This window comes from Neofelis nebulosa, chromosome 1 (assembly GCF_028018385.1).
Source record: "Neofelis nebulosa isolate mNeoNeb1 chromosome 1, mNeoNeb1.pri, whole genome shotgun sequence".
NCBI classification, from domain to species: Eukaryota; Metazoa; Chordata; class Mammalia; order Carnivora; family Felidae; genus Neofelis; species Neofelis nebulosa.
Window position 1 is genome coordinate 193,793,854 of NC_080782.1, and position 20,182 is coordinate 193,814,035.

Sequence of the window (20,182 nt, forward strand, 5' to 3'; positions counted from 1 at the left end):
CAACACTTCAAGGGATCCAGAAGAGAACATCTAAGCATAAAAATCATGCATCGAGTCCACAGAACAGAATGTTTCAAGAAGCAAGAACCACAGAAGTGATTTGCTGAAAAGTCAACCACTTCTGGCTTTAAAGGAATACTATTCAGGAGGTTCTAGTTAGTTCCTTTTTGTTGCATTCATCTTATAATTTCCTCATATCATGCATTCCTATTTTAAGTCTGCAAAGAAGAGTAAGTGGTAAGAAACCAGCCTAGACATGTTTTCCTATTGCCTAATCTCTAATTTGTTTGCCCCAGTAAGGAAGTCTGAATTAAATAATGCTGGAATAATTCATCTGACTGTGATAAAAGATTAAATGAGCATTAGAAAATCCTACACAGAACGTTACAATACCAAAGTAGTTTGTGTAAAAACAGTCATGAGTAGGTAGAGCTATAAGGTATTAGATTTAAAACATAAAAACAGAACTTGTTGCAAAGAGGTACAAAACATGTATAAAGAAAAACGAATAGTGGCTGCACCAAAAAAACTAAATTTCCATTGGTAAACTCCCTGCTTTGTATTTTAAAATTTGAAATAATGTGAACATATTCTGGTCTGCTGGTTCAAGCAGGTAGTTTCCTTCAAAACTTCATTCTAGCTCTTATTCAGTTTACTAAATCTAAAATAGAGTAAATAATACATTAAAATGTAGATTAAGTACCAATATGGACAGCCAGTCATTGAAATGAATAAGATTAACACCCCATAAAATGAAATATTACCCTTGTTCAAGTCTTTTGCTTCTGTAGTAAAGCAGGGAGTGAGGCACAGCAGAAATAACTACACCCAAAGCAAGAAGAGGGAATGAAGTCAGGACACTAGTCCTGCAGGTGGCCCTGCAAAAGCCACCTGACTTCTTCTGAGCCACTTTCTTTTTTGTGAAAAAACACATTAAATGAAGATTCTCTTCAGTACCTTCTGGCTCTGAAACTCTGATTTTTACTTCTTACAAAGGAATATTCATCAAAAGTACAGTTTCTGAAATTAACAATTCCCACTGCAAATTTAAAATTGACATGAAAGGCAATATAAAGACTTACTGGTCTGGCGAGAGGGCCTTTCTGGTAAGTTCAAATCAGACAAAGAACACTTGTCAACTGTATGACATGACTAAGCATTCCAAACTAATATAAATAGATGTCTTCATATATTACTTTGATGGTAATTGTGGGATAATGTGCTCCAGATTTGAAGGCTTAGAACTCTGAATATTTACCTCCTTGAAAATCTACAATTTTTAAGTCTTATGAAACTAAAAATGCTTTTAAAATCATAATCGAGGTAACTGATAATTAGTAGGTTATCAAAGTCATTCCAAAAAAGCATTCTTCAGACATAAAAAAATAAGCTTTCAAATGATGTAACCCCAAGTTTCTTCCTTTTTTTTTTAGAAAGTTTATTTATGAGAGAGAGAGAGAAAGAACGTACATGTGAGCAGGGGAGGGGCAGAGAGAGAGGAGAGAGGGAATCCCAAGCAGGCGCAGGCTCAGGCTCAGTGTGTAGCTGGACTTGGAACTCAATCTCACCAACGGAGAGATCATGACCTGAGCCGAAATCAAGAGTTGGACGCTTAACCCACTGAGCCACCCAGGCATCCCAAATTTCTTCTTGAAGTTTCAACAGACCATAATAGAAACATCAAACATCAAACTGTCAAATTATTTACTTAGGAGTGGGGGAGGAGGAAGAGAATCATGACCAATATATTGGGGAGTGGAGGCTGAATATTTAAAAGTCCAAAGTGTACCTAAGATAGGTCCTTCCTGATTCTATAATTCCCATCATTTTATTAATGAATTGATTTTCAAACAAGACTTTAGACACTTAGCCAAGATGATTTGCTACTGACATCTTGGGAAAATAATGCTCTTCCTACTTCTATACTTTAATACCACCGTCACTAAAATTAGGAGGACAAAAGAATCTATTTAAAAGTAAGTAATTAAGGAAATAGTAAAAATAATCATTCCTAATAATATTCTAGATTAAAACAAAAATAAATTGTTAGTGGGCTATCCAATACTTTTAGGCATTTTACATTTAGGATGCAGATACAAACGTTTTCACTTTCATCTTTTTCCTTCGAAGAACACTGTTGAATATTATCAGTTATAATGAAGCCAGACGTTTACAACTATTGTCATGACAATCCAAATATCCAAAGAATATACAGTGATCATCAGATAGTCCTAAATCTTTCCATTCCTTAAGATTTAGATTTAATTGGCTTACAGTTCTTAGTCTACTCTAAATATCAAATAAAAAAATGTTTTTATATATAAGGTCAAGAGTATTTAGAGTCCCTTCCTCTCCTATTCTAGTGTGTTGCATAGATGGAGACTGTGGGAACGTTCCCCTGGGTCATACCATCTTCTCCAAGCAAAGGAAACTGCTCTAGTCCCTCTACCAGACCTCTCCTTCCTCCACACCTGCCGATGTCTCTCTCCTGGAAAGGTTTTTTCCTCTTCTTTCTCTTCCTATGGATAAATGCCTTACTTTCCTTTCTTATTCTTCCAAGGATGAAATCAAATTGCTTAGTTCATTTAAAATGCACCCTTTCGGGGCGCCTGGGTGGCTCAGTCGGTTAAGCCTCCGACTTCGGCTCAGGTCATGATCTCGCGGTCCGTGGGTAAGAGCCCCGCATCGGGCTCTGTGCTGACAGCTCAGAGCCTGGAGCTTGTTTCAGATTCTGTGTCTCCCTCTTTCTCTGCCCCTCCCCTGTTCATGCTCTCTCTCTGTCTCAAAACTAAATAAACGTTAAAAATAAATAAATAAATAAATAAATAAATAAATAAATAAATAAAATGCACCCTTTCAATCCTTTCTTAAGACTCAGTCAAGCTATTAACCACAAAGTTTTTTTTTTTTTTTTTTACCCGCATCTTTATTAAGAAACTCTAGGGAATCAGAGACTAAGGATTTAAACTGAGGTGGACATACAAAATTAAGAATACTATGAGGCTGAAAAATATTCAATCGTAGGTATACACCACATTTTCTTTATCCACTCATCCATCAGTGGTCATTTAGGTTTGCATATTTTGACTCCTGTGAATAATGCTGCAATGAACATGGGGGTAGAGTTAGCTCTTTGAGATTCTGATTTCAGTTCTTTTGGATATATACCCAGAAGTGGAAATCAGTAGACTAAGTGAAATAAACCAGCCACAAAAGCGTTTACAAACACTGCATGATTCCATTTACATGAGGTATCTACCATGTAGATACTGCTCATCACAGAAACTGTATCACGGTAGTTGCCATGGACTGGGGGAAGGGGAAAATGGCCTACTGCCGCTCAGGTTTCAGTTGTGCAAGTTAAATAGGTTCTGGGAAATCTGGTGTACAACATTGTGCCTAAAGTTAACACTGTATTGTGTGTGCAATTAAAAATTAGTTAAGAGGGTAGTTCTCATGCTAAGTATTCAGACCACAATAAAGAATACTAACGTGAGAAAATCCATAAATTAATTAATAAATTAATTTAAGAGTCAAAACAGAGCAGCAACTGGGTCCATCCCTCCTCTCACATTTCATGCAAGTGGTTAAGATCCATCCCTAAGAATTCTTTGTGCCTGCCAGTGTTCACACTCTTACCTACCCTATCATCATTCATCAAGTATTTTTTAATTCCACCAAGCTCTAGATATACCAGTTTAATATTTACCATACAGGTAAAAAAACAAGAAAGATAAAAGTTGTCATGTAGGGAGCACCTACATGGCTCGGTCAGTTAAGTGACTGCCTCTTGATTTTGGCTCAGGTCATGATCTCATGGTTCAGGAGTTCGAGCCCTGTGTCAAGATTCATATTGACAGTGCAGAGCCTGCTTGGCATCCTCTCTCTCTCCATCTTGCTCTCTCTCTCTCTGCCCCTCCCCCACTCACTGGCACGTGCACTCTCTCTCTCTAAAAATAAATAAATAAACTTTTAAAAAATGTTAAAAAAAAAAAAAGGTCGTCATGTAGATTGTACAAACCACAGGAGTCCAAAGATCAAAGAGCAGTATAAAATTTTACCATAAAAAAAGTATCAATAGTAATAATTAGATAGCTAACATATTTACTAAATGTCAGGCATCTAAATTCTTTACCTCTAATAACAAATTTAAATTTTTTTTTTTTTCAACGTTTTTTATTTATTTTTGGGACAGAGAGAGACATAGCATGAATGGGGGAGGGGCAGAGAGAGAGGGAGACACAGAATCGGAAACAGGCTCCAGGCTCTGAGCCATCAGCCCAGAGCCTGACGCGGGGCTCAAACTCACGGACCGCGAGATCGTGACCTGGCTGAAGTCGGACGCCCAACCGACTGCGCCACCCAGGCGCCCCTCTAATAACAAATTTAATCCTCACAATGGTCCCTATGCAGCAAGTATTAGTGTTTTTCCCCATTTTACAGGTAAAGAATTTGAAGGACAAAGAGACACAGGAACTGGCCAAAGCCCACACAGGCAGTATTGGCTGAACTGAGACTAGTCACCATCTGGCTTCTTCTGCTAGTGAGGGTGGGCTTCATGGATGAGGCCAGATGGAGCCTGACCTCCAAGAATGGCTGTCTACAGGAGGCAAAAGAGAGAAAGCTGGCTTAATTGACAAAGCTTGTATGGAAGGGGAATAAATGCAGGTATACAAGAAAAAAGTAATCAGAAGGCAAAACACCTTGAAAGTCTGTGGGGTGTGCTTGGAATTGTCATGTTAGACAAGTAGCCATGGTGGGTTCATAGTGAATGTGCAGTTCAAGTTTACACACAAGATGTGAGGAAAGCGATGGACAATATCAAATCTCTTTATGAGAATCCATAAGCATGATGCATATCATGAGCATCTAATCATCTGATCAAGGGCCAGCAGCAGCTCACCAGGTTGGGAGTACAGGAACAGAGGAGAAAAGGACTCCTGTACACACACAAATGGGCCCCAACCTTCAGAAGTTAGTGTGCCTTTCTGGTGTAAAAAAAAAAATGTATCTGAGTATAGTTGAAACATGATATTAGTTTTAGGTGTACTCCTTTCTGGTTCTTAAAGCACACTAAACCATCAATTCCATGAACTTTTCTTAAGAGATAATTTGACAAAAGCTATTTACGATACTGTTAAAAATAAAACATTAGTTCCAGTGCTTTTATTGTATTAGTGCTTTCAAATCTAGTGCATGTAAAATTTTATTTCAGCATATACTAAAAACATTCTATCCAAAAGAACCTTCCAGACATGCCCTCTCCTGTTTTTTCATAGCCCTATCACCATCTCACATTATCTTGTTTATTCATTATCTGCCCTCTCTATTAGAATATATGCCTAGGAATGATAGGACCTTGTCCTTTTCACCATGAAACAGAATCCCTAATACCTGGAATAGTGCTGGGCACATGGCAGGAGCTCAATAAATGTTTGTTGAACTCATCCATCCATCCATTTATACAGTGATAGAATCAAATACCCTGGTATCACACATGCCTTAAAATATTTTTGTATCTTTTGTTCTTCAACCTCGATAGATAGAAACAGAAGTAGTTTTTTGGTTATAAAAAAATTGTGCCAGGCTGAATCAGATATCATTTTGTCAACTTCGTGGGTTTGTTTTCAGTGCTGTTGTTTGGGAGTCGGGTTTCCAAGGAGGGGTAACAGGAAGATAAGTACGTTTTGTTGCATGAATTTAAGTGCAATGTGCCTGAAAATATTCTGTCAGGAGTTGTATATATTCTTTTTTGAATAGTTGTATATGAGAAACATGGAGTTTGGGTTTTAAAAAAGAGGACAGAAAAGAAAAGCAAGCAAGCAACAACGTTTGCTCATTCTATAGCAGAATCCACAGAGTAAATGAGTGGGGTTAGGTACAGCTGACACTGGCCCATGCTGTGAATACCACACAAACAGTGAGAGTCACAATTTAAGGACACCAAAGCCAGGGCATACAGGGATATTGGATTCTGTACTGATTTGAACATCCCACTGGGTCAAAAGGACAGGCCCATGGTCCTTCTCTTGAAGGCACCCAGTGCCAGTTTTTCCAAAGCAAAGTAATTCCTAGGACAAGAACTCAGGCCTCACGTTTCCAGAAGCTCTACAGAAAACAATGTTGAACTTTAACAAAAAGAGAAATTTTTATTTGTGTTTAAAAGAAGGAAAGACAATGGTTAAAGCTATAGTTATCAAGACCACAGGCAGTAGAGGCAGGAAGTTAGGTCAGTGGCACAGGGGACTCCGAAATAGATGCACACTTACACAGATAATGGAGGGCGCAGAGAAGAACACGAAGAGGAGTGCTTAGCCACTACACTTCCTCTCTACCCTCACTTCCTCAAAGTGTGGCTTTTCTTCTCTACAAATGCCTGTTAGCTCTTCACTGAGGACTCTCAAATCGACACATCCAGCCAGAATTTCTGAACAAATACCGTGATGACTCCATTTCCGTGTGGATGCTCTTCTGCCATGTCCAATGCGGTGTGCTGAGGCCTGACTTGCATCTTGCTGCAGAGTCGGCTGCCTTTCCTGTTTCTGCTAATGGTTGCATAGCTCAAAAGCAGATTCTTCTAGCTCCGTCATACTAATCAACCCCCATCCCGCCTTACTTGAAACATCTTTGGCATTTCTCCTCATTTACACTTTCACGGCTTTGAGCACTTGTCATCCTTATCAAAACAGCCACAAACGGCGACAATCTCCAAACACCTCTCCAAACCTCCAGCCTCGTCGTGCTCAGTTCATTCCGTGTCACATACGACTTCAGGAGCCCACTGATCTCCATATCTGCTTTGAACATCAGAACCTTCCGCTCAAAAGCTTTTGGAGATGATCTCACCACCTAGGAGGCAACACTTAAACTCCCCAGCCAGGATACTCACTGTACCACTCAAGCTGGGCCCAACCTTTCATTCACCCTGCGTCCAATCTGCCAGCCTAGAGATGCATTCATTCCATGTGCTTCCCATTCTCCACCTCCCCAAAAATAAGGGCCTCAAAAGAAGAGATCTTGTTTTTCTTCACTCATTACTTTAAATCCCAAAGGCTCTGGAAAATGTTTGATTAGTACTTTATACCAATGTGCTAGTCTTCTTGCAGTTCCCTCCTACCTCTCACTCAAATCCCACTCACCTTTTAGATCCACACTCAAGCCTTACATCTCCCCCAGGACCTCTGTTAAACCCTCACTCCGGTGCGTGACCACCAGCATCTGATGCCAAAATCCTTGTTACTCAAAGTGTGGTCCTCGCTGTCATGACCTGAGAGCTTGGTAGAGATACAAAATCTCGGCCCTGCCTAGACCTCATGAATCAGAATCTGCATTTGAGCCAGTTCCTAAGGTGTTTTACAAGCACATTGAAATTTGAGAAGCACTTGTGTAAAGCACTGTACCTCTAATAAAGTCTAGGTAATTTCTTACCCATAGCTTCTAAAAATTACAAATTCCTCCATAGCTCCAAAACTTCCTTCCTACCCAACCAACTTCACGGAGGTCATGTCTGACAGATATATATTAACACATTTAAAGAAGTCCTTCATTCAATCTTTATATCTTTCATTAAGGCATACTTGAGAGGCAGAATTTTATTGTGGAAAGAACACTGGGTCAGGAGTTGTAATGAGGGTTCCCATTTGAACTAAGCATGTGACCTTGAGCCAGCCACTGAACTTCTCGGTTTCCATATCTGTAAAATCAGGCAACCACCCTATCTTACAAAGCAGTTATAAGATTACACAAGGCATTAACTAAAACATTCAAATGTTATTTTCTTTCTACTCTACTCCACCTCCTCTCACACAAGCAGTACTTTTCCTCTTTACATATTTAATAGCCTTAAAAATCAAGTGTTTTCTATTATTGCATCCAACCCATCCTATCATTTATTTAAAAGGAAAATTTTTGGGACACCTGGGGGGCTCAGTCAGTTAAGCATCCGACTTGGGCTCAGGTCATGATCTCACAGTTCATGGGTTCGAGCTGCACGTTGGCTCTGTGGACAGCTCAGAGCCTGGAGCCTGCTTCAGATTCTGTGTCTCCCTCTCTCTCTGCCCCTCCCCTGCCCATGCTCGCTTGCTTACTCTCTCTCTCAAAAAAAATACGCATTTAAAAAAATAAAAGGAAAAATTTCCTTGTATTCTTCTGTATTTATCATTAGCTACTAATAGTTTCATCTGTTTCTGGTAATCTAAAACATTACATTCACAAAATAGGAGTTTAATAAATATTTCTTCCTACTAATGAAAGGCAATTATGCCTGATGCTTTATGTTTAACAACCAGCAAGAAGCAATTTTTAATAACTTGGTAGGAAAAGAAGTGATTACTCCATTTATCGTAAGTCTTGGTAAAGGAATTTTAAAAGTGCTTCTGTCCTTGAGTCATTTCTTGGCCTTTGCTTTTCTGAGTCACTATCTGATCCCATACTCTTCTCTGCAATGAGAAAGGAGTTTCATCTTACGGGAATTAGACTGTGCTATTTATTGTTACACTTGATGCTCTGTGCTCACCACCTGTTTCTAACCCCCCAATGGCTACACTGGTAGCAGGACTTCGGGCAGTGCTCTGACGTAATCTTCCTTTAATCCATTACACTAGGTAACATGACTGTAATTCATCTTTTTGCTTATAGATTGGGCTTTCAAACAAGACTTCAAATTATTTATCATTAGGGCTTTTTATGAGATTTAATATACAATGATCTAAACTATAATAAAAATATTTCATCATATATATATATTTTTCCATCTTACATATTTTTAATAAGCACTTATTCCCAACTAAGAATGTTTGGAGGAGGGACTCATAATTTAGCTTGGTTTTAACAAGTAAAATACAGCATCAAATATTGGTAAGAAATTATCATAAATAAATTATTTACCAGTTCTATTTTAAAAGATATTTTCCATGCCAGTGTTATAAAGGTCAAAGTGTGGTAGCATGATCTTGAGCAATTTAGATTAGTAAGGTTTTACAATCCACAGCCTTTAACAGGAATGTTGCATTATCATGGCAAATACAACTGAACTTTCATACGTATCTGTGGGTCAGTCATAAAGCTTATAAAAGCATTTATGTGCACATATCAGTAAAATCCAAAGACCCCACCGTTTTCCAACCAGCCAGTGGTAAGACCACACATGTAGCATATTTCTTCTATTCCAAGGCACACATGGGTTCACTCAACACTCCTAAGATTAGGAGGTCTTATGGATGATCTTAAATTTGATGGCATATTGTATAGCACTATATCCACTTGATGTTACATAGCTCACAAAGAAGGAAAAACAATTTACATCATAATGGAAGGATATTTGCCATGTATCAAATGTGGCAATACCAATCATATACACAAATCTACTTTGGGCATAGCTGGCCTAGTTAAAATAACAACTCAAAAGACAATTTCAGTTATATAGCACTAGAAATAGTAGGGTTTTTTTTTTTTTAATTGTTTTGACAATATAGTGGAAGTTGTCCAAGCTATGTAGGCAAAGACAGCCCCTGAATTTAACTTCTAGCTCTGTTAATTTGCCCAATGTCATACAGCTAAACAAGTTACTCTTCGGACTCATTTTACTTCACCCATCGGAAGCAAAACAGAAGCAAAATGGTAACACCTAGCTGGGCTGTTACTAGGTTAGGGATAATTAATGTGCCTGAGAGCTCTGATCGGGGTTGTCTAAATCTGATTGAGTATTTGAAATACTCTGGACGCTCTAGCACAGTGATTTCCTTACCTAGTTGCTATTCATCCCTCCAAACCCAGTGTTTTCCCTTATATCATGCCAATGCTCCCTGAGACACAAAAGCAAACATTAAGACTTTAGAATGCACTTCATCTTCTCCACTATCGGTCTTAAGATTGAGGTAGAAAAGGAGTAGGACTTGCTTTTCTTCTACCACCCAGGGTCCAGGATCTGTACACAATGAATATGAAACACCTAATGGATGTGGCTGACAAGCCACAAGATAGAAGGTCTGCAGGTGAGAGGACCCAATACCCACCCACCCTCATCAGCCCATCAGGACTATGCAGCTTCTAGCTTCCCTAGAGCAGCCTTCGCTGGCTCCAGCAGCCCAAGGCTTATATCCATGGATGTCACAGTCTTTAATAAAGAGATTTGTTTTCACAGTCGTTAATAAAAAGATTTGTTTTCCTGCCTCTTTCTTGCAAGATGAATTCAATGGAGAATGGAAAACATGAGAAAAGATATCAGCTCTATTTCTTTTTTAAATATACTTTATTGTCAAATTGGCTTCCATACAATACCCAGTGCTCATTCCAACAAGTGTCCTCCTCAATGCCCATCACCCTCTTTCCCCTCCCCCACCCCCCCAATCAACCCTCAGTTTGTTCTCTGTATTTAAGAGTCTTATGGTTTGCCTCCCTCCCTCCATGTTTATAACTTCCCCCCCCTTCCCTCCCCCATGGTCTTCTGTTAAGTTTCTCAAGATCCATATATGAGTGAAAACATATGGTATGTCTTTCTCTGACTGACTTCACTTAGCATAATACCCTCCAGTTCCACCCACGTTGCTGCAAATGGCCAGATTTCATTCTTTCTCATTGCCAAGTAGTATTCCATTGTATATCAATGGAATACAGCTCTATTTCTTAATCATCTTGCTCCAGATACCCATAAATCATTGTCGTACTATTGCTGTTTCTCCTCCAAGACAGAGATCAAGCCCCTTTGTAAAATGAATTCATCACCAAAATAAACAAAGATGTGGAGACACTGGGGATCTGGTGTCTCAGTCTTTGAAGCCTCACACAAATTTTCATATATATTCTTATTGTGAGTGTGTGTGTATGTTCTATTGCACATTTTATAGGTGAATACACACTAGTATACACAAAACAGAGCATGAAAGAACTACCCAGTATACATTTTTCCTTCTTGGTATTAAGCCAAAAGTACTCTAGTAACATGTTAGCCAAATTGTTTACCCAGATACAGTGATTCTTTTGAAGATTATTTCCATACCTCAGTCAACTAAAAAGAAAAGACACAGAACAAAAGCATTTCAAAAAATCTACCAGCAATGTTACTGTAATGTAATGAAATAGCAAAATGTAATGACAGTGATACCTGATATTTATTTAGAGATTTCTCCCCCAACCTGCATGCACAAAGCACACAGAGAAAATCCTGGTTAAATTGATAGTGGTTAATGCAGTTAATTCACAGCAGCTGCTTCTCCCAGGCCAGCAAGAACCCCTACTTTCCCCCCTTTTTAGCTTAAGAAAAGCTGGTTGAAGGGTGTCCAGGTGGTCTAGCCAGTTAAGCATCTGACTTCAGCATAGGTAATGATCTCACAGCTCGTAGGTTTGAGCCCCAAATCACAGACGTCCCACTGACAGGATAGAGCCTGCTTGGGATTCTCTCTCTCCCACTCTCTCTGCCTCTCCCCTACTCGTGCTTTTTAAGAAGTAAGTAAATAATAAAAACTTAAAATAATAATAATAATAATAATAATAACTGGTTTACATGAAGTGTGTTCCAAGCATGTTTTTAATCTTTTTTTTAATGGAGTTTTTTTACACTGTCACTTACCCTTAATGTGGGTTATACACTGTCACTTACCCTTAATGTGGGTTACTTACATTTAGATGGCAAGTATACTTTGTTTCCTTAAAATTCAAGACTTGTCAGTAATCCTTTAGAAACATGCTTTCTTAGGTTTACTGGGCTCATTGGTCAGTGGTGTCTGAAGCAATGGTACTAGGCTCTTAAGAAAAAGAGACAACACCTCACCCTGCCTCACAGTTTAGTTGGGATACTCAGGTCAGGAAGGATCCTCAAAAAAAAGGTAGGTCTCCATTGACCAGCAGCCAATCCCACCTGGGACAGCTGCTCAGCATGACAAATTATACCTGGGCAGTTACCCTAGAACATCACTACCCCATTAACCTAAACTCTGAAAAATAACCAATAAGGTCAATAAATAACTTAATACCCACTCTTTTTAACATTTTTGATAGTAAAATCAAGTTACGTTATCTTGTAAAAAATCAAGTTACATTATGTCAAAGAGCATTAACACAAAAGTATGTTTCCTAGTTTCTTGACTTTCTTCCATTGGGTACAAGTGGAAGTAAGCAGCGAGACTTTTGACCACCCACACAGTGCCTACTGCTGTCACTTTTTTAGTGTCTAGAACAAAAACCATAAATATTTTAGATAATATAATCAAGATTTTATGCTGTTAGTATAGCAGACTTTTGATGGACAAAACAGAGGGGAGATGCCCCAAAGTGGCAGCTAAGTTTTCTGTCTGGTGGAAAACAGGACAAGCATGTGCATTTGAGTTCCCTAAAGATTATGAACACCTTTTCAAAAGAAACTCACAAGCCCTGCAAAAGCCTTTTGGAGAATAGCGTCTAGTCCTGCCCATCCAAAAGATAACTTCCTCTCCTCGTGGCCAAAATGACACACTTTTCACAAAAATGAAGGAGGGGAAATGGAACGATTAAAATGAAACAATAAAGTTTTAGATTTGGATTTGTGTGATAGACCAATTCTGGTTTTTATGTACGTTTTGTTTTTAAAATGTGGCAACAAAACTTTTTTAAAAGATTCAAATCAAACTAACATTCACAATTCAGAAAATTTCATAAAAAGTTGGTTGAGGGGCACCTGGATGGCTCAGTCGGTTGGGCATCTGACTTCAGCTCAGGTCATGATCTCATGGTCCATGAGTTCGAGCCCCGCGGCGGCTCTGTGCTGAGAGCTCAGAGCCTAGAGCCTGCTTCCGATTCTGTGTCTCCCTCTCTCTGACCATCCCCCACTCAAACTCTGTCTCACTGTCTCTCTCAAAAAAAAATAAATAAACATTAAAAAAAATTAAAAAAAAAACGTTGGTTGAGTTCTCATAGAAGATAACAGAATTGTTTTGGTCCCACATATACAAGGACAAGAGCAAATAGCTATCTGTTGTTGTCTGGTTTCCAGCTTTGCTATTCTAACAAAATAAATTGTAAAAAGTTGACTAGACATAAATGTAAGAAAAACACACCTGTTTTAATATCTGTTCGCAATTGAAAGAAGGGATAAGTCTCAAAAGACCTAAATTCTCATAAGAAAATATAAAACCTATAGCTAACTGTCACAATTTAAGGATCCAGGGGCCAGATTTGTTTCTTCATGTTCTTCCACAGGGAACATGTATCTTCAGAGGGTCAAGAAGGGAAAGAAAAATTATGAAAATGATCACAGTTGTAAGTCAACACCATTTATTGAGCACTAGTATATGCCAAACACTTTATACTTTACATCCCTGATCTGTAATCATTACAACATGTGGGTAAGGATAGCCCTCAAATGTCTTACAAAGTTCCAAGAGAGCAGCAGTAACATCCATCTTGCTCACGAAGAAGCAAACTGATCACAGGGAGGAAACTTAACCTACCGTTCAGCTACCAAGTGACTGAATGGGATGGGATTAAACCCATGCCAGGGGACACCTAAATCCCTGCCCACATCTTTGATGCTCATCTTAGATCTGTCCATAACAACTGAGGCACAATGACTGAACTTGTTCCATCCTGGGGGAAGGTGACAGAAACGCAGCCCAAGGTGTAGTAGAAATAGTTCAAATGAAATGTCAAGAAATTTTCAAGTTTCTGTGTGCTCATATTCTTCAAATGGTTACCATGTCATAGTCAAAGTTATCATATCAAAGTCAAAGGTAATTTGTGACTTTTTTCTTACTGGCTTTGATGTTTAATGCTAGGCAAAGGTAAGATGTACCAAGGCAGTTAGCCTGGATTTGGAAGGAATGAGGCTTACTTAGAAACTTGCTGGCAACATTTCTTAAAGTAACTTTCAGGACTCCTTTAAGAAGTTACCTCCAATATCGGTCTTAGCTTTCAAAAATTTCTATTTGTTGCCCTTGAACTTCTACAAGCTACTTCAGCACCTATATAGCCACCATATTTTTCCACCAGAAAGTCTTAAACATACATTTAGATTTATTTCACAAGATGAAGGGATTTGTGATCATGATATGAAAACATTAAAATTTTTCTAAAACTTCTTATAAGCACAGAATATCCTTCAAATGTCCATTAAACATTAGCGGTTGTCATTTTCACGTTAGCATAAAGATTAAGACTTCCACCAACTACTTTGAAAGGCACGTGGTCTAAAGTTCCCATTTTAGTGTATTATACACTGAGGTGAAGACACATTCTTCTTTTCAATTGTATCCACTTAGACTATGTTATAATATGCCATATTATTATTCCAGAATGATAAGTGAAAGGCAATAGAAACCAAAGGATCAACGGCTGCTTTGCCTGAACTGTTTTGCAATTTTGAAAGAGAGTAATAAAAAGAAAAACTTGACAAAGAGGAAAAAATAAGTTTCCATCTTTAAAGCCTGGCTTTAAAACATCCAGGAAGTCAAAATAACTAAAATTTAATTTTCAAATAAACACTTAACACTTAAGATGTTGGGAACTAAGGAAATAAGGAATAATGTAATTGTTTCTGTCCTCAAATAGTCTCAAGTCTAGGGAAAAATTAGATGTAGATGAAAACAAAAGTGCTTTGAAAGCCCAGATGAGAAATCAGTGTCACCTCCAATTAAGTATCTTCCTGATTAAAAAGTTGAAATGGCCTCTCATCTCTATATACTCTGAGAACCCTGTGTATTTATCTCAAAACAATGTACTCTGTGAACTTAAGAAGACATGTCCTTAATTATAACTCGAACCCCACTAAGGGCAGAGCTCTGCACTTTTTGACTGTTAAGAGTGGCATCTGGGAATCTGATACTTAGATGCTACAGAGAAAATGCCCAATCAATGCCTGATGTGTGACAAACAAGTGAGTGACTCCTGACCCCAAAGTCTCCCCTTATTGAATTAAGCGCTGTTTTCTACTCTAGCTCCAGAAATAGATGTAAAAACACACACACCCCACACATACACCCTCACACAAATGATCAGGTAAATCATACCACAAGATAGCAAAAAACTCAAAGAAAAGCAATGCTTAACACCTCGAGTTAGTGGTAAAGCTCTCATTTTCAAAAGTGACTGACAGGGCTATCCATACTATGGTGCACGTCATGTCAAAGGTTTGGTTAATTCAACATATGCAGCCCCACAGGTAATAATTTGAAAGACAGAAGAATCTCTTCAAGAAAAATCTGTTTCTTTGGTTTAACCCTTTGAAGGATCTCATTATAAAACAAATGCTAGCTGGTCAAGGGAAGTAAATTCTATCACTCTTCCAGGAACTCAAGGTAGCTGCTAAGCAGACAAGCCGCCAAATGAGACTCTGAGGCAATGAGCATCGATGGGGTTACTTTTGAATACAAAGACCCTGGCCAGAAAAGTGCACAGCATTCAAGCCCGACCCAGCAAGCCAAGACACAATCAGGCCCTGTGGCTCTGGGGATTTAAGGGAGTGAAGAGCTGAGGATGGAGAGCTGGCTTTCAGAAACTTCTTTATCTCTCCAAGAACTTACCAGCAACTAGAAATGGAGAGAAACTAAATACTAGATAAAACTTCAGGTATTTTATAGCTTGTCCAGAGTCAGACCTACCTCCTATTCCACAACCTTTCTCTGCGACTAAACACGCTCTTCAATAATCTAACCTTGCAATCAAACAACATCTGAAAACTGTCCGTACATTTTTGCTGCTGGCCTTAAACAGAGTCTTGGCAACCCAAAAGAATTAATGTCCCCTTTCAGGAATTACCTACCACCAGAGAATAACTGAACAGGACAGAAACGTGTGCAGTGCAAACTTCTTTTCTGTTTCATTCTCTTCTAATTGCTTGGTAGGAAGAGAACATTTTAAAATAGTAACATGAATTGACAGGTGGAAGTCACCATGATCAAGTTACTGATCCAAGTTTGGATATCATTATTAAAACAACAAAAACAAAAACAAAAAACAGAGATTGATGTTGAGAAACTCATTTGAAAGACACGAAAAAAAAGTAAAAGCAGGTTTAAGTCAGCAAATGATGAAAATTACTTCAGAGTAGGTATATTTTTACTTACATGAATTAAAATCTTAAATAAATACTCATATACACATTCATATCCCACGCCCAATTTGGCAGACTGTTTAGAGTGCCATCTGGGAACCAGATTCCAGAGAAATGACTTTACAGTATTGCCATAAAATCAAGCACCCTTTTGAAGCTGTACAGAACAGCTAAATCCTTAAATATCACTTTGAGCCTCCTTTATTTTCATGCGGGAAATATGTTAATACTAATTTTGTTTCTAACTACTGTTCCTTTGGCACCTACCATGTGTAAAAAAAATTGATTTCTGCACCCTCCATTTTGATAAGACATTTTTTAAAAATTGAGACATTTGAAGTTACAATTCACACCTAAAATATTAATATCCTAAATGGGAGAGTAAGACCGAATTAGAAAATAATTTTTTTTTCTTTGCATGACTGAAATACTGTGTTCAAAAGCATGGCCATCCTGTAATTGTATTATGAACAGAATGCATCTAAGGAGGAAGTGCTAAAAATTGGACTGGAATGATAAGGGAGCAGAAAGAAGAAACATGCTTACAATCTGCTCACATTCTCAGCTTTAAAATTTCAATATATAATTCGTTAGAGCAATGGTTAAATATATGACTTTGTTTCTGAGTCAAACTGCTAAATGTATAAAATTAAAACCTTTAATAATTCAACTCTCCCTCTCTGCCAACTTCGATTCCTCTAAAACAGGATGACCTCCGAACCACTCTGCTGAGTTGCTTTCTACAACAAGCACTTGCTCTGTGCCGCTTAATGACCAGACCAGGAGATTTGCTACGGGGGCTCTCCAGTGTGCTGTGGCGTGATGTGGTGGTCACTGTGCTTGCTTGGCTCCAGGAGTCACAGCACCTCTTCTCTGTGGGCTGTGGCTCTGAGCTCAGTATGGGCATTTAGCAAATGGTTAATAACTATGGTGTCGTTATTCATTGCTACAGAAGCCAAATTTCACGGCCTCAGTAAACATCTCAAGTAGGGTAAGTTCAACCTCAATCTACCATTCATGAAGGTGAACTCACAAATTTGCTCATTAGCCTTTCAGGGCAAAAAAAAAAAAAAAAAGGGCTGGGGGGCCAAGATGGATCCTACCCATTAAAGTCAGGAATGTCAAAGTTAAAAGTATTAACTGAGGGGTGCCTGGATGGCTCAGTCGGTTAGGCGTCTGACTTTGGCTCAGGCCATGATCTCATGGTTTGTGAGTTTGAGCACCACATCAGGCTCTCTGCTATCAGGGAAAGCCCACTCGGATCTTCTGTCTCCCTGTCTCTCTGCCCCTCCCCCACTCACCCTCTCCCTCTCTCTCAAAAATAAATACATATCTAAAAAGAAATTTTAAATAGTAACTGATAACAATATATGCAGTCCCAAAATAAATGAGTGACTCAAACACACTTGGAAAAATTCAAGCTACTTCCTACAAGAAGCAATTGTTAGAAAATTTACATAACATATTAATATGTATAATTATAGAATTATAGAGTAACCTAGTTCTGTTTGACCAGTAAAAAGTTATTACTGCAAATTAAATTGTAAATCTGGAACTGCTGGAAGATAAATATTTGTACTTAGGGCCTGGATGATTGAAATATCAACGGCTCTTTAAATCGGCAGCCTCTGCTCCTGCTACTCCTTCCTACCCACACACCACTCTCCTAGGCTCCGTGCACCATCCATGTTTTTTACGACTGCTGTCCTCTAACAAAAAATACCTCACATTTGCCAACATGGAGGGCATCCACTGGCCTTTCCTATTAGCTTTCCACGCGTCATGCAAACATGGATCTTAGATCGCACTTGCAGCCCGTCTATCAACTGTGTAGTCTTAGCAGCTGAGCTCTGATAGAGCATTTAAAATAATTATTTTGTCCCATTTTTGCTAGCTTTAATGTATACAGAAGAGCAAAATAATAATGTACTGACACATTACTGCAGACTCATAATGAGCTTTCCTTTTAAAGTGGGCAAACATACTACCATGGAGATATGTAAGTTATTATACTAAATTATTATATTAATGAGTAAAAAGTTATATTTTAGCAGAAAGTACAGTCTGTTGGTCAGTAGCCTTCATTTCCACATGATTGTCTTGCTGGCACCATTGAAATAAGTAAGGAATTTTACGTCTAGGTCAGGGTTTCTCAACCTCAGCACTACTGATATTTTGGGTTGGAAAATTCTTTGTTATGAGGACCATCCTGTTCATGAAAGTGTTTTCAGCAGCATTCTTGACCCACTAGATGCCAGTAGCACTCCCAGCCCAGTTATATTGACAAAACTATCCCTAAACCTTGCCAAATATCCCTTGGAGGGACAAAACTGCCCCCAGGTGAAAACCACTGGTCTAACCAACACTAAGTCCTTCAATCTACAATAACGAAAGGACAAGATTTGACCTACAGAAATCTCCACATTATGTAAGAACAAAGACTAAAACCTATGAAATGCATGGATATTTACTAGCCAATAATTTGCTTTCCTATATACCTGCTTCCTTTTATAAAAATGCAATCTCGGGGCAGAAGAACTGTGGCCAAGCTTCCTCAAGTCTCATAACCGGGAGGCTCCCATGCTTCCACTGCAGCAGACCCAGGGTCAAGCCCTGTGTTCTTTGGGCCAACAAGACAGAATTCTCAGGGGAAATGTTCCTGAGCAGAGTTGAGGCTCTCAGGCATTCTCACTAGTACTACCTGGGCACGCCTTTATGGACTTGCGGTCTCCACTGAGACAAGTTGTTCTGCATACTTCCTACTACAGCTGTAACTACGTGACCTCCCAGTTTCAGTTCGTCAGGGATTTAATTTCACTCAAGGCTGTGCCCAGGTACTGACTTTTTTCCTGAACACCGTAGACCCAACATCTCATAAAACAGGCTCCAGGCAAGTTTTGCTCAGAGCATTCTTGGAATTAGAAGCCAACAAACATGTTTTGCCTAATCGGTAACCTACTCAAACATCTACTACAGGGTTTCAAAATGGTATGACTGGGGTAAGGTGTGTGGGGGGGGGCGGTTTCCTTAAGTTGTTGCTGTTCATTAAGAATAAAACACGTTGTAAGTGAAAACTTTCTTCGCCCATCAGATGGGTGTCTGGAGAGATTGCTGATTAGTAAAAATAAAACAAATTCATCCATGCAGTAATTTTTCATGGATATCAAGCATGTCCTCGCAATACTGCAGAAGTCAACATGCCATTTTGGTGATGAAACTTAGGAACAAACTATCTTCCAATTAATCAGAAATGCAGACAGACCCCTCCCTGCTATGCACTTATCAAGGTTGTGTAGTTTAGAAATGCTAATTCAACAGAAGTAGAAGCACGTAAGTTCAAAATGGACTGTTTGTTTAAAAATATGTATTGTTAGGCTTTGAAAAGATGAATTCTATCTGAGATTTTAGGTTTTACTGCTAAAAGACCATGTGTACTATGAAACTTACATAGAGAGTTATTTTTCTTTAGGAAAAAATATTGGCCATTTTTAAGAGTTTATCATCAATTTTAAATAACTTTTAAAGCTATCACAACAGGGAAATCAACCATATAAACTAAATCTTTGTCTAAAACGGTAGAAACTAATTTTCCCATTTCTATTACTCCTACAGCTAGAATAAGGTGTTTATTCTCTCCTTTTGAAAAAAAAATGTTAATTAGGTTTAAGAGTTGTGATAAAGAGGTAGTCATTATCACAAAATTAAATCATTTTTCTGTCACCACTATCTGGTAACAAAAGTTTATTCCGATTCACTGAAAGCAAATTAGATTTATAGGAAAAAAAAATCTCAGGAGCTTAAAACCAGATTTCCTGAAACCATATACTCCTACGTGACACCATTTTCCATCTAAAACACAACGGAGACACCTGTGCCCATTTTCACCCCTACTTTCACTTTCTCATCCACACTATTAAAATAGTGAAAACTGTTCATTTTTAGAAATCCTCCACAACTGACAAGGTCATTAGCATTCTGCCAGGCATTGCTGCCTTCCAGATTACAAAAGAAAGTGTCTTTAACCACTGTCCCAGTCTCATTTTTGTTAGCAAGTCTTAATTCCAAATACATAAAGACCGTATGAAAATAATTTTGTTTACTCTATAAATATAACCTCTGAGTTTGTTTTATAAGCGTAATGGCCATTCTCCCCATTAGAAACCA

The 20,182-nt window shown here is 38.5% G+C and overlaps 1 protein-coding gene across 24 annotated transcripts in view; it reads right to left on the reverse strand.

Moving 5' to 3' along the window:
• The window catches only part of LMO7 (LIM domain 7), a 196,546-nt gene that overhangs the window by 73,593 nt on the left and 102,771 nt on the right, over positions 1–20,182 (reverse strand). The gene's annotated exons all lie outside the window — the stretch shown is intronic.